Source organism: Bubalus kerabau, chromosome 11, assembly GCF_029407905.1.
Source record: "Bubalus kerabau isolate K-KA32 ecotype Philippines breed swamp buffalo chromosome 11, PCC_UOA_SB_1v2, whole genome shotgun sequence".
Lineage (NCBI taxonomy): Eukaryota > Metazoa > Chordata > Mammalia > Artiodactyla > Bovidae > Bubalus > Bubalus kerabau.
In genome coordinates, this window is record NC_073634.1 from 64955361 (window position 1) to 64969719 (window position 14359).

Sequence of the window (14359 nt, forward strand, 5' to 3'; positions counted from 1 at the left end):
GTTCAGTTGCTAAGTAGTGTCTGACTCTTTATGACCCCAGGCTCTTCTGTCCATGGGATTCTCCAGGCAAGAATACTGGAGTGGGTTGCCATTTCCTACTCCAGGGAATATTCCCAACCCAGGGATCGAACCCACATCTCTTCTGTCTCCTGCATTGGCAGGTGGGTTCTTTACCACTAATGCCACCAGGGAAGCCCCAGGTATAAGGCATAATGAGGCAGAATTTAAGAGTGGTCAAACCTTTTAATGGCAACATGAGGAAACTTAAATGCAAATACAGGCAACAAATTGTAAAACTCTCCTAGTGAACAATTTTTAAAAGTTCTAAAACTAACCATTAACACTAGTCTTTCTTGTTTAAAGAACTCAATGAGAGGTTTGTCTAAGCCCACCTCAGTCAGACACATGTGGGCATATGAACAGTTCTTGAAAAGTCTGTACAGAAGGGCAATTCATTTTTGTTTCTAGGACTGGCTGGGAGCCTAGAAGAACTGCTTTCATACCCATTCACCTCTGGAATTTTTTTTCTATAACCTTGCAATATCTTTTTACTTGAAAAGTAAATTGCTTCTACCTTGAAAGCAAGTGATTTAAAGAAGATGAAGTTAAAAGATCCCCTCAGTACTGCAAATTCTAGAAAACAATAATCCAGACATGGTATTATTTAGCAATCCATGATAATGTAATCCTACCTCCAGAATAACATCTGAGAATAAAATGAATGTATCTTGTAACATCTAACCATACACAGACATATGAGTAACAAAATAAGGGGACAGAAAGAAAGAAAAGGAAGTTAGATGATGGTTTTATCCAAGCAGCAGATTTATAGTTTTGGGGACAAGGAACATCTGCTCCTAACCTACCTTAATGTAGGAAACAACAACAAAAATAGTCTTCCAGAAAACAGACCCACATCTGAAGCTATATAGCTCCTATTCACAGAAACTGTGCTTGGCCAAACACCAAGACCTGGACTAGGGAAAAACAAGTGAGAAACCTGCCTGCCAAACATTTAAAGAGGTGCTCACTCTCAGGATGGATCAAAGCCAGGGTTAGGTCAGAGAACAAGGGCCTCCTTAAAAGCTGAGCCCTGGCACCTCACTCACCTACCCCTCGTCTGGGTTCTGCCAAATGCTACACAGCAACATGCATGTGATACTTTTTCAAAGTAATGCTGCATACTTTATTTTATTTAAGCCTTATAACAACTTTAGAAAGTAGGTATATAATTACCCTCATTTTAAAGATGAGAAAACTGAGGCTCAAAGTTAAGTGATTTACCCAATTATTCCATCAGCAAGCAGGGTATCAAGACTTGATGTGGCACTGGCATTATCCCACTCAGTAACACCTTCATATGTCACTCAGGACAACTTATCTCTGATATCCAAGAGGATACCTTCCAGCAGGTACCAAAGAAATTTTTAACGTATGGTTTCATGAACACAAACTGAAAATAACTTGGAAGTTACAATAAACTTACTCTCCATCTAACTATCCATCCAATCTCTATAACCAGCACCAAAAATTAAACATTTCTACCAAAAACAATCCTTAATCCATATTTTGTCAGAGAAGGCAATGCCAACCCACTCCAGTACTCTTGCCTGGAAAATCCCATGGACGGAGGAGTCTGGTAGGCTGCAGTCCATGGGGTGACAAAGAGTCGGACACGACTGAGTGACTTCACTTTCACTCTTCACTTTCATGCATTGGAGAAGGAAACGGCAACCCACTCCAGTGCTCTTGCCTGGAGAATCCCAGGGACGGGGGAGCCTGGTGGGCTGCCGTCTCTGGAGTCACACAGTCAGACACGACTGAAGCAACTTAGTAGCAGCAGCATACTACCCCCCAAAGAGTCGACCCCATACTATCCAAATTCACGTATTCCCCCTCAATATCAGAGTCAAAGTAAAAATCAATTATAATGCCATGTGTGCGTGCATGCTTAGTTGCTCTGTCGTGTCCAACTCTTTGCCACTTTATGGACTGTAGCCTGCCAGGCTCTTCTGTCCATGGTATTCTCCAGGCAAGAATACTGGAGTGGGTTGCCATTCCCTTCTCCAGAGGATCTTCCCAACCCAGGAATCGAACCCAGGTCTCTTGCATTGCAAGCGGATTCTTCACAGTCTGAGCCACCAGGGAAGCCCTATAATACCATATTTTACTAAATAAAGTATTTCTTTGAAAAAATATATTCTAAATAAAACACTGACACATGACTCTGTTTTCTAATCCAATATTGTCACAAAAGGAAATAAAGGATCCTGGTTATATATTAGTGATTTTATTAAAATTATCTTTATTATATTTTTATTAAAATATTAACCTAAAATTCTTTTTTAACCTAAAAACCATTTCATAATATATCACACAAAATGATAAAATATTTTAAAAATGCCTGGAGAGTGGAGTTGTTCTGTATAAAGCAGTTCTTGAGTTCATAAAGGTGGGACTGGTGGGAGCTTTGACTGAGAGCTTGCATTTTCCAGATGAATAAACAGACTCAGCCAGGAGAAGTGTCCTGTCAAGGTCACTCAGTTAGTCGCAGGGCCATAACCCACATTTCCTGATCCCCAGTCCAGAACTCTTTCCCTGAACCTTGCTGTCTCCTGATAATATATCAGTCAATTTCCCCTTCATGCTAAAAACAAATCAGAAAAACTGTGCTACTCAAATTCCTATTTTTTTAACACGTGGAATAATTTTCATCTACAGTTAAAGGCTTTCCCTCCTCCCCCTCCAGATTAAAGGGACACAGCAGTTATAACCAAATTTTGGCACAATATTTAAGTTCCCTAAACTTCCTATCAAAAAATAAAGATTACAAAGAGGAATTATAAGTTTTATCACATACAGGTTGCTTTTCCTTTTCTTCCTGTGTCTGATACTTACTCCTGTGGTTTTTTTTTCTTATAAGTCTGAAATTCATCAAATATAGTTCATGCTCAGTTTTCCAACTGGGTGCTTCCTTGACTGGCATTTGTTTATACATCCTGGGGATGGGAGAAAGAACCAATGCTCTGGGCAGAGAGAAGATAAAAGCAATTGTCACTCAGTGTTTTTAATAAAGAAGATGGAGTAGTTTCTGATAGTAGGAGAGAACTAGAAAAAGAATAAGTATGCACACAGAGACCTGTACACACGCACGTGTGTGCTCCAAATGGACATTTATATGTATTATCAGATTCAACCTTCTCAAGGACCCTAGCAGGAGGATATTATTTTTGCCTCAAGTTTTCACATTAGGAAACAGACTAGCCCAAATGACAGACCTAAGATCCCACAGATAGTATGTGAATCTGACCTCAGGCTGTCTGACTCTAAAAACTCATAGGAAGGAAAACTTTTCTCTCTTCAATTTCCAAAGACTTACTTTCTATCTCTCCCCAACAAAAATTAAAAGGGGAAGAAATGGTCAGATGTGTATCAAGAATAAGAAATCCCATAATGATTGAAGTCTTCTATGAGTTGTATCTTCTTAAAAAGTCTCCAAGAGACAGATGACAACATTCTTTAGGGAACTGATTCAAAAGCAAAAAAAGATACTGAGACAAAGAAAGAAAAAAATGGGCATGAATAAGAGTGTCATTATATGAGCAAAAATGACTTACTAGTAGGAATGATAGCTAGAGAATAAACTGTGACCAAATGCTGATGACCTCACTGCTGAGTCCTACAAAGCCTTTAGACAGTTGCCTGGACCACCCTTTCACTGTTATTTTCAGTGGTATGTGAGAGAAAGGTGAAAGAGCCAAGTCTGTGGAAGAGAAGAATTAGCAGTAATTTTTGTTTCTTTCGACTTAATTTTTTTAAAATATTTTGAAGTCTTTATTGAATTTGTCACAATATTGCTTCTGTTCCATGTTTTGTTTTTATGGCTGCGAGGCATGTGGGATCCTAGCTCTTTGACCAGAGATCAAACCCACACCTAAACACCATTGCAAGGTGAACTCTTATCCACTGAACCACCAGGGAAGTCCCTAGCAGCATTTTAAAAGACAAGAATGAGACTTGATAAACTGGTGGTTCTTTGTGTTCCTAACTCAAGTAATGAAATTTGTTTTTGTTTTTTTTTAAACTGAGGTGAAATTCACGTAACAGAAATTAATCATTAACTTTTTGAAAAGTGTACAATTCAGTTGCACTTAGCACATTCACTGGGGTGAGAAACCATAACCTCTAACTAGATTCAAGACATTTTCAAAAGGCAACTCTGTACCCACAATAATACAGATAGAAAAACTGGCAAAAGAGAGGGAGTAAAGCAAAAATTCCAGTGGTATGGCACAAAGTAAGAACTTAAAAGAAACTATGTATTTTTAAAACTCTTATTTAAGGAATATTTTGCTGAAACATTATCAAGTATAATGTATTGTTCTAAGTGCTGGATACTTTTATAACAAATTTTCCAGGCAAAGCAAACTTTATTGTGGCCCTGGGGTCAGGGCTCTTTTCTCCAGGTGCTGCTGAAACTAGACAGTTGGGGGTGAGGGGCTCTTGAATTGCACCTCTCACAACACTTCCACCATCTTCAGACATAGATGGAGGGGGACTGGTGTAAGGGGCACCCTGAGTTTGCAGCATACCCTGAGAAAGGCCGACTCGCAGATCCTCAGTTACTGCAGCCAAGTCACTTCTGGCTCCTCGTTTCTTGGATTCCAGCTTCTTAGGTCTAAATGTAGGTTTGGCTTTTCTCACAGGGCTCTCGTCTTTAAAACTGGGTGTCACTGTTTCTCTTCTTTCTCCACCTTTTTTCCTTAGCAATTCGTCTGTTTATGCAGCACTAGTCTCTTGTTTGACAAGGGTCTACTCCTCTAGGGATACTTCTGAAGGTGAAAGTCAACCAGTTGTGTCCAACTCTTTGCCACCCCATGGACTATACAGTCCATGGAATTCTCCAGGCCAGAATACTGTAGTGGGTAGCTTTTCCCTTCTCCAGGGGATCTTCCCAACCCAAGTCTCCCTCATTGCAGACGGATTCTTTTACCAGCTGAGCCACAAGGGAAGCCCAAGAATACTGGAGTGGGTAGCCTATCCCTTCTCCAGTGGACCTACCCAACCCAGGAATCAACCCAGGGTCCAGGGATACCTCTATATCATCATTATTCTCCTCCTCCCTCCCTCCTTATCCTCCCCTTCCAGCTCCTCCTCTTCCCAGGTCTTCAGTGTGAAGGACAGGTCTGAAGCGTCATAACATTCTTAGCATGAAGAACACAGGTCCAAAGCCAAACTGCAACTGAAAAGTGACTGAGGAGAAAGCTCCAATCCCATCAAGGTGACCTGGGTAGGATGGAAGTGATGTGATAGGTTCTGTCTTCTTGTTCTCCTGGTTTGCTGGAGACAGGATCTCCACAAGGTCATCTTTTCTTGGGCTTTTTCTCCAAGCAAATCATAGTAAGCAACAGCTTATAGTCCTGCTTCCCCTCTTTCTGGGGCTCAAAGGTCCAAGTCTGCTTCTGCTGGCTTAGCTCAGAGCCCCAGGGCATGGCTGTTACTGCCTTTTCAGCTGTGCTGCAGCCTTAGGATGACGAAGGTAGCAAAAATACCTTCTAGTGTTTGTCTTCAAAAGAGTTTGCAGTCCAATGAAGAATTCAGGTGTGTAATCAAATGGAACCAGGTAAGGAAGAGGACCAAGAGAGAGAGAAGGGTTAAGATATCAAAAGGAGGTTGTAGGAAGACTATTTGCTATACTTAGATAAAGTCCTGGGCATGAATCAATGATGATCTCCTAGGACTACAAAGAGCAGGAAAGTGCCAGGTAAACTGCTAAAATAGGATAAGGAGGTTACATTGGCACATGAACACAATCTCCACTCTCCAGGAAAAAATGAGGAAAGAAGGGAGGCTTCATGTGATCACAGGTCTTTCTGATGTTATGGTGTGTAGATCCTCTCACAAGGAAGTGCCAGCTAAATCCAAGAGACTTCAGGGAAAGATATGAAAAGGAGGTGTTATTATGCAATTCTAGCCATAATGGCATCATTTGGCAAAAAAAAAAAAAAAAAAAAGAATGTGAGCAATATAAACAGGTGTTGAACAACAACAAAAATCAATGGGACATAAAGAAGAATATGATAGCACTAAAGATGTAGCTCAGATGGTAAATAATCTGCCTCCAGTGCATGTCTGACTCTTTGAGACCCTTATGGACTGTAGCCCACCAGGCTCCTCTGTCCATGGGATTCTCCAGGCAAGAATACTGGAGTGGGTTGCCATGCCCTCCTCCAAGAGATCTTCCTGACTCAGGAATCGAACCCACATCTCTTATGTCTCCTGCATTGGCAGGTGGGTTATTTACCACTAGAGCCATCTGGGAAGCCCCATATATAAATATATAACCACTTTATATATGTATTTATATATATATATCTTGAGCCCCCTGGCAAGTCATCTAACTGTATGTTCTCATCTAGGTGCATACTTTCCATTGAATGGCTATTCTTTGCCCCCCATTCCCTCCCCAAAAGGAAAACAAGGCCTCAACTTTTCTCAATGCCTCACATGTAGCAATGCCTCAAGTGAATTCTTCACCTCACCAGACTAAAATTTGTCTACAGAGTTAATGTTGATCTTTTTCATAGAGTTGCATCAGCTTTAATAAACATTTGGACATCATAGTACATAAACTCAAGTGAACCTAAACCACTTTTGAAAGCTGACTACAGCACAATGCTCAAAAGAAGGGAACTAGATATTAATAAGATGCTAAATCTGTGGTTTAAGTTGTTATAACTTTCTTATTTTTCTTTTTTTTTTCTGACTTTCCTCATTGAAACCAGAAATAGGCTGGGAAATTATAGGATAGATAGATAGCTAATAGATAAATGGAGAAATTTCCCATGGTATCTGTGATATATTTTATTCATCAAACAAACATTTGTGGAGGAACTATTATGTACCAGGTACTTTAAGTGATACAAATATGGGGCAGACTTTGTTTCTGACTTCATAAAGCCAATTATCTATGAGGAAAATAGATATGAACATAAATATCTGTAATATAAAGTAGAAAGTGATAACTGATATGAGAGAAATATAGATAAGTTGCCACAGGAGTTCAGAGAAAAAAAGAGGCTACCTACATTTAGAAGAGATCAAGTAAAGCTGGTAGCAGAATCCTGGCCTTAAACTTTAAGAACATGTAGAATGTGAACGAGTAAAAACAGGAAGCAAGAATCAATGGGACAAAGGCAGAGAGCCAGAACATTTCTGGGCATGTAAGGAAAGAGCAGGGAGCGTGGACGGCTGTGGTAAAAGGAGTAACAGGCCACAGGATGGGAAGCTGCACTGGGTTAGAGAATATAAGACTTTGTGTGCCATGAGGAGTTTGAATTTAAGTAAACAGAAAACTTGATAGCTTTTAATAGTTTTCAAGCAGAAAAGTAACATGAGAAGAGCTGTACTTGGGATTAAGCTGATAATGCAAGTATAAAATCATGTGTAAAAAGGGTTAGAGGGAAGAAGCCAGGTGAGAATCAGAAGGAGAAGCATGGAGGAAATAAAGATTATAAAAACAGAATCAAATAAATGTTTCATATTCTGTGTTAATTTGTACTCCAGGAAACTAAGTTCTATTGAGTTAATATAGAAACAAGCCTTTGATTGATTGGTAACAATACTAGTCACTTGTATCCAAAGGTAGGTAGAAAGTTCCCCCAGATCTCTCTCTAAAAAAAATTAATATGAAATATCAATAGCCTCTGAGTGTCCCTTCAAGGTGAATCTTCTTCCTTCAAATACTGAATCTGTTATTAGGACTCTTCAGGGAGAGCTCTAATAATCCCCAGAGGTTAAGGAATGCAGTACACTAGACACAGAACTCTTGAATCACAGAACTCTGGGCCAGTTTGCTCCACCTCCAACTTTACTAAAAGTGAAACAGAGCCCCAAAGCGGGAACTGACTTGTCCAGGGAAACATGGCTGGTAGAACTCCAGTCTCCTGAACCCTGTCCCACCCCCTAACTCATATTCCACTGTGGATACTCTGGATTGGCTAGAACTGAGGTATCAAAATAAAATAACTCTCTTAATTTGCTTGGGCTTAGAACATGGATTTCAAACAAATAGCAAGCAAGGAAGGAAAAAAAAAAAACAAAAACACAAAACATTGCTGTACCAGAAAACTAGAAATCTGCAAGGTAGATTTTTTTTACATAAATAAACAGCAAGGTATTACTATCTGGTTGGAATATTGACATACCACACACCTCGCTCATTAGGTATCGTAAAACACTGAATTAAGTGTATTATAGCAATTACTTGACTCTCTGGAAAATACTGGTTACTTAGGCGAATTCCTTATGTCTTACAGAGACGTGTGGTCTCCAAACTTCAAACATTTTCCATGGAATATAACAAATATGTTTTTAATAGAATTTATTTTGGGATTTCAGGAAATAACTGTAAATCTGCAGCCTATAGGCATTGCACACATGAAGAAAAGGGGCATCAATCTCTCAAAATTCTGGCAAGAAGGGAGTGGCTGTTTCCAAAGTTTTTTCCCTTTCCAATAAGATGCTTGTTAGTGCCAAAAAAAACAGCTCATCAGCAATGTTGTTTCATTTTATAGGGATGTTTTGAGAGAGAGAAAAAAATTAGTAATGTGTCCTGTGATTTTTCAAACCTTATGTCCCAAAGCCTATAATAATCTTGCTGCTTTTTATTTTAAAAAAGAAAACCAAATGTTTGAGATTTGATCTTTAAGTCTACTATGTTCACTGCAAGCACATATTTTAACCTTATTACAAGAAGCAACACGTAGTTTCTTTAAATGTTGCCCAGTCAAAAAAGAAAATCGGAGAAGGCAATGGTACCCCACTCCAGTACTCTTGCCTGGAAAATCCCATGGATGGAGGAGCCTAGTAGGCTGCAGTCCATGGGGTCGCTAAGAGTTGGACACGACTTCACTTTCACTTTTCACTTTCATGCACTGGAGAAGGAAATGGCAACCGACTCCAGTGTTCTTGCCTGGAGAATCCCAGGGACGGGGGAGCCTGGTGGGCTGCCGTCTATGGGGTCGCACAGAGTTGGACACGACTGAAGCGACTTAGCAGCAGCAGCAGCAGCAAAAAAGAAAATAAAAAAAACCATAGATTCCATTAAGGACTGGGTGTTCTTCTATGTGTAACATAAGTTACACATAGTAAGAGCCATAGCTATAAAATAGCATTTCCTTACCTCTGCTAGAGGGTTCAACCTCTATTACCCCTAAATCAGGGTGCCCAGGGATGTCTCATGTGTGCTCATGTGTGCTAGTTCCCTAGGCTGCCAAAAGGTGTTCCCAGTTCTCCTTGCCCAATAAAAGCAACTGCTGCCAACCTTCCAAGCTTTGTCACCACTGCCCACCGAAGGCACTGCCACTGTGTGCAAGGAGGTCTGAAAGCCTGAAGTCCGGGCTCAAGGCATTGGAAGTATTGATGATTCTGGCACCAGTATTCATAAGACTGATAGGTGCACTCTCTGTGTCCTAAGATTAGCCAAATAAAACTAACAGACAAACAAACAAAAACTCAGCTCCATTAGTTCTTACTAGATTTTATAAAACTGCCATGTTGGGGCCACAGGGCTCAGGGACAGGCTGTTCAATAGCTATTTGTTGAAAAAATGAGTGAGTCCACCAGGCTGGGCTGCAAACAATCTGTTGTCCTCAACTCCATCTGCTGCCCTTGATGCAACCTCTGTAACTTGATTCTCTCTTTTATTGGCTTCATTCTTTTTGGGAGGCAATTCTATAAATAGAACTTCAGAGGGCCCACCTCCACCAGACCCCAGGAATGCCCAGATATGCCTGAATCCTGGGGGGAGAAAACTTACTTTCAAGCATTCTTCTTTTAATATAAATTTATTTATTTTAATTGGAGGCTAATTACTTTACAATATTGTACTGGTTTTGCCATACATCAAGATGAATCCGCCACAGGTGTACACATGTTCCCCATCCTGAGCCCCCCTCCCACCTCCCTCCCCATACCATCCCTCTGGGTCATCACAGTGCACCAGCCCTGAGCATCCTGTATCATGCATTCAAGCATTCTTTCTTTGTCTTAGAAAAGGGAATTACAGAAGTGACATACAAAATTTATGTCTTATATGATTCTCATCAGATGTTATGAATTGGTAGCCTGCAGCCAAATCTGGCCAGATGATTTTTTTAAGCCTACATGATTTTTTAAGTATTTGAACTAGAATACTCTAAATCAATTGTTCTCATATATACGCATGTGTCAGAATTAATCTTGTTAAAAGAGTGCTGGGCTTCACCCCCAGTTTCTGATTCAGTATATCTGGGTTAGGGTCTGATAATTTGAATTTCTACTTAGTCTCTGATGCATTTCTGGTCTGGGGACATACTCTGAGAACCACTTTTTGGGGGTTCTCTGGTTTTCCCAGACTCCATCACTAGAGTCCACTATATTTTGTCTGGCCTACTTCACTTATTCAAGTTACCCATTTGGCTTTTGAGTTTGAAAGCTTGAAATCGTGTACAAGGCCCTGTATCCTTGTCTGTTGAAGTAAAATGCTAACTCAAGAGCCAATGATTGGGAAATGAAAGATGTAGAAACAAAGAATTGCTGTTGGGCTGGGAACTGTTAACAATTTAGACTATATATTTCTGCCACCTAGCAGAATCACCGAACTCCCAGTTCCCTGAAAGACAAAGATAAAGGCTTGACACACATTCCTAGATTGTTTTTATAGGAAGCAGCCCCCTCTAGATGAAAACTGCTGACCACAAGAATATAGCCCTAGACTGGCTTAAACCAGAAATTGATGATGCTTGAAACTTCACCTTGATGCCAACCAATCTAAGAATTGTCCACAAGCTGATCACATACTATAAAAATCCTGACTACGTCCTCCAGGGTGGGTCACATGGTTTTGAGGGCATTAGCCCACTGTGGCCCCCTTTGCCTGGCAAAGCAATAAAAAAAAAAACTATTCTTTTTTTTACTTCACCAAAAACTCTTGTCTCCATGTTTCTATTCGGCACTGGTGAACATAGGCCCAGTTTTGGCAACAAGCTGAGTCTCAATAATTCAGGTGAAAATTCATGGAGATGACTGTATTACTCAATTTGTTTCACTTATAACTTTTGGCTTATAATACTACAATATTATAACATTACAACAAAATGTTCAGTAAATGGTGTTTCTATTACACAGGTCCTTATTTTTCATTATGGCTACTACTGACACTTGATTATTCTTGCGATTACCATCACCTTTTCGTCCATGTACGTAAATATGCTTGATATTAGCTAAATACAGAAATGGAAAATGAAAAAGCCCAGATTGCTTATGACAAATGAAAAAGCAATTCAATTTTTGTCTATTTATGTTCAATACTATCACTTTAAAAAATAAATGGTAACGTTTCAAGCATATGTACATTTGAATTTCTAACCTGTACTTTGGTCAAAGACCAAATACTTCCTAAATGAAAAATACTGATGATATTCATAGCTACAGACTTACAAATTTAAACCTATCATAAAAAATGAATATTTTTATATTTTTGTTGTTTAACTTTTTACTGAAATACAACAAATAAACAGAATAGCACATACACTTTAAGTGTAACAGTCATTCAATTTTCACAAATTAAACAGACATGTCTAACCAGTACCCAGAGCAAGAAACAGAACATCATCAACCCCCAGAAATCTCCCTCATGCTCCTCTCACAATTTTAACCCCAAGGATAACCACTATCCAGACTTTTAACATCACAGATTTGTTTTGCCTATTCTCTCAATTTATGCAAATAGACTCATTATATACTACATTGCGTGTGGCTTCTTTTGATCAACATTATGTTTATGAGATTCACTCACACTGGTGTATCGAGTTTGTTCATTCTCTCCAATACAGTATTCAATTGTGTGACCATACTACTGCTTATTCATTCTACTGTTGCTGAGCACTTGGATCATTTACATTTTGAGGCCATTAGAAAAAGTGCTGCTATACACAAGCTTATATGTCATTTGCTATACATACATAGGCATTTCTGTTAAGTGTATACCTAGCCAGGCTTCAGCAATACATGAACCGTGAACTTCCAGATGTTCAAGCTGGTTTTAGAAAAGGCAGAGGAACCAGAGAGCAAATTGCCAACATCTGCTGGATCATCGAAAAAGCAAAAGAGTTCCAGAAAAACATCTATTTTGGCTTTATTGACTATGCCAAAGCTTTTGACTGTGTGGATCACAATAAACTGTGGAAAATTCTGAAAGAGATGGGAATACCAGACCACCTGATCTGCCTCTTAAGAAACCTATACGCAGGTCAGGAAGCAACAGTTAGAACTGGACATGGAACAACAGACTGGTTCCAAATAGGAAAATGAGTACGTCAAGGCTGTATATTGTCACCCTGCTTATTTAACTTATACGCAGAGTACATCAGGAGAAACGCTGGGCTGGAAGAAGCACAAGCTGGAATCAAGACTGCCCGGAGAAGTATCAATAATCTCAGATATGCAGATGACACCACCCTTATGGCAGAAAGTGAAGAGGAACTAAAGAGCCTCTTGATAAAAGTGAAAGTGGAGAGTGAAAAAGTTGGCTTAAAGCTCAACATTCAGAAAACTAAGATCATGGCATCTGGTCCCATCACTTCATGGGAAATAGATGGGGAAACAGTGGAAACAGTGTCAGACTTTATTTTCTTGGGCTCCAAAATCACTGCAGATGGTGACTGCAGCCATGAAATTAAAAGACGCTTACTCCTTGGAAGAAAAGTTATGACCAACCTAGATAGCATATTGAAAAGCAGAGGCATTACTTTGCCAACAAAGGTCTGTCTAGTCAAGGCTATGGTTTTTCCTGTGGTCATGTATGGATGTGAGAGTTGCACTGTGAAGAAAGCTGAGCACTGAAGAATTGATGCTTTTGAAGTGCGGTGTTGGAGAAGACTCTTGAGAGTCCCTTGGACTGCAAGGAGATCCAACCAGTCCATTCTGAAGGAGATCAGCCCTGGGATTTATTTGGAAGGAATGATGCTAAAGCTGAAACTCCAGTACTTTGGCCACCTCATGCGAAGAGTTGACTCATTGGAAAAGACTCTGATGCTGGGAGGGATTGTGGGCAGGAGGAGAAGGGGACGACAGAGGATGAGATGGCTGGATGGCATCACTGACTCGATGAACTTGAGTCTGAGTCTGAGTGAACTCCGGGAGTTGGTGATGGACAGGGAGGCCTGGCGTGCTGCGATTCATGGGGTCGCAAAGAGTAGGACACGACTGAGCAACTGAACTGAACTGAACTGAGGAGTAGAATGGCTGGGTCATAGGGTATGTGTATGGTCAGCTTTAGGAGATATTTCTGGTTTTCCAAAATGGTTGTACAAATTCATACTCCCTCTAGAAGTGTACCAGAGTTCCAATTTCTCTACATTCTCACCAGCCCTTTGGATTTCACTGACACTTTAAAAAAAGGTTTGCTTGGATTTAAGACACTGGTATCTCCATTTTCACACATATTAAGTTTACTGTACAATTTCTATCATTTTCAAGAAATTGAGACATGAATCTGTCTTTAATAAATGAATGGGTTTCACAACCAATTTGTACATAGATACCCTAAATTAGTGAATTTGCTACCTAAGTAAATTTTTTTCCTGCCAAGCTGTAATCTAAAGGTATAACCAATAGTACTTTGCATTTCTTCACTGGGTGCTGTTGTTTGTAGTAACTCTTCCTTCGAGTGATGCTCTTTTAGAATCACAATTTTAGTAATGCAGTAAGAAGGCAATGGCACCCCACTCCAGTACTCTTGCCTGGAAAACCCCATGGATGGAGGAACCTGGTAGGCTGCAGTCCATGGGGTCGCTAAGAGTTGGACACGACTTCACTTTCACTTTCACTTTTCACTTTCATGCATTGGAGAAGGAGATGGCAACCCACTCCAGTGTTCTTGCCTGGAGAATCCCAGGGATGGGGGAGCCTGGTGGGCTGCTGTCTATGGGGTCGCACAGAGTCGGACACGACTGAAGTGACTTAGCAGCAGCAGCAGCAGCAAGAAGTTCAAGACCTCACTCTATAACCTCAGTGATTTCTGGATAATGTCTGCCCACAGGGAAGAATGTTGGTAGTTTCTGGCCAAAGGTTGACTCTAATGATCTGTAACAAAGTTTCTAATATCATTCAGCTCCTCTCATTATGCTGTAAGTCTCCCTCAAAAACACTGAGATAAAGCACAAATAAAAGACATTTTTTGTGTCACTATCAAGGACCAGTGTCAGGTTCCTGGGACCTTTTTTTTTTTCCAAGGCTGGTTTTCTCCCCAGAATCTCTGGTAGCCAAGTGTTATAACACACTAAATGTTTTATTAATTGTTCAACTGAGCAGGAAT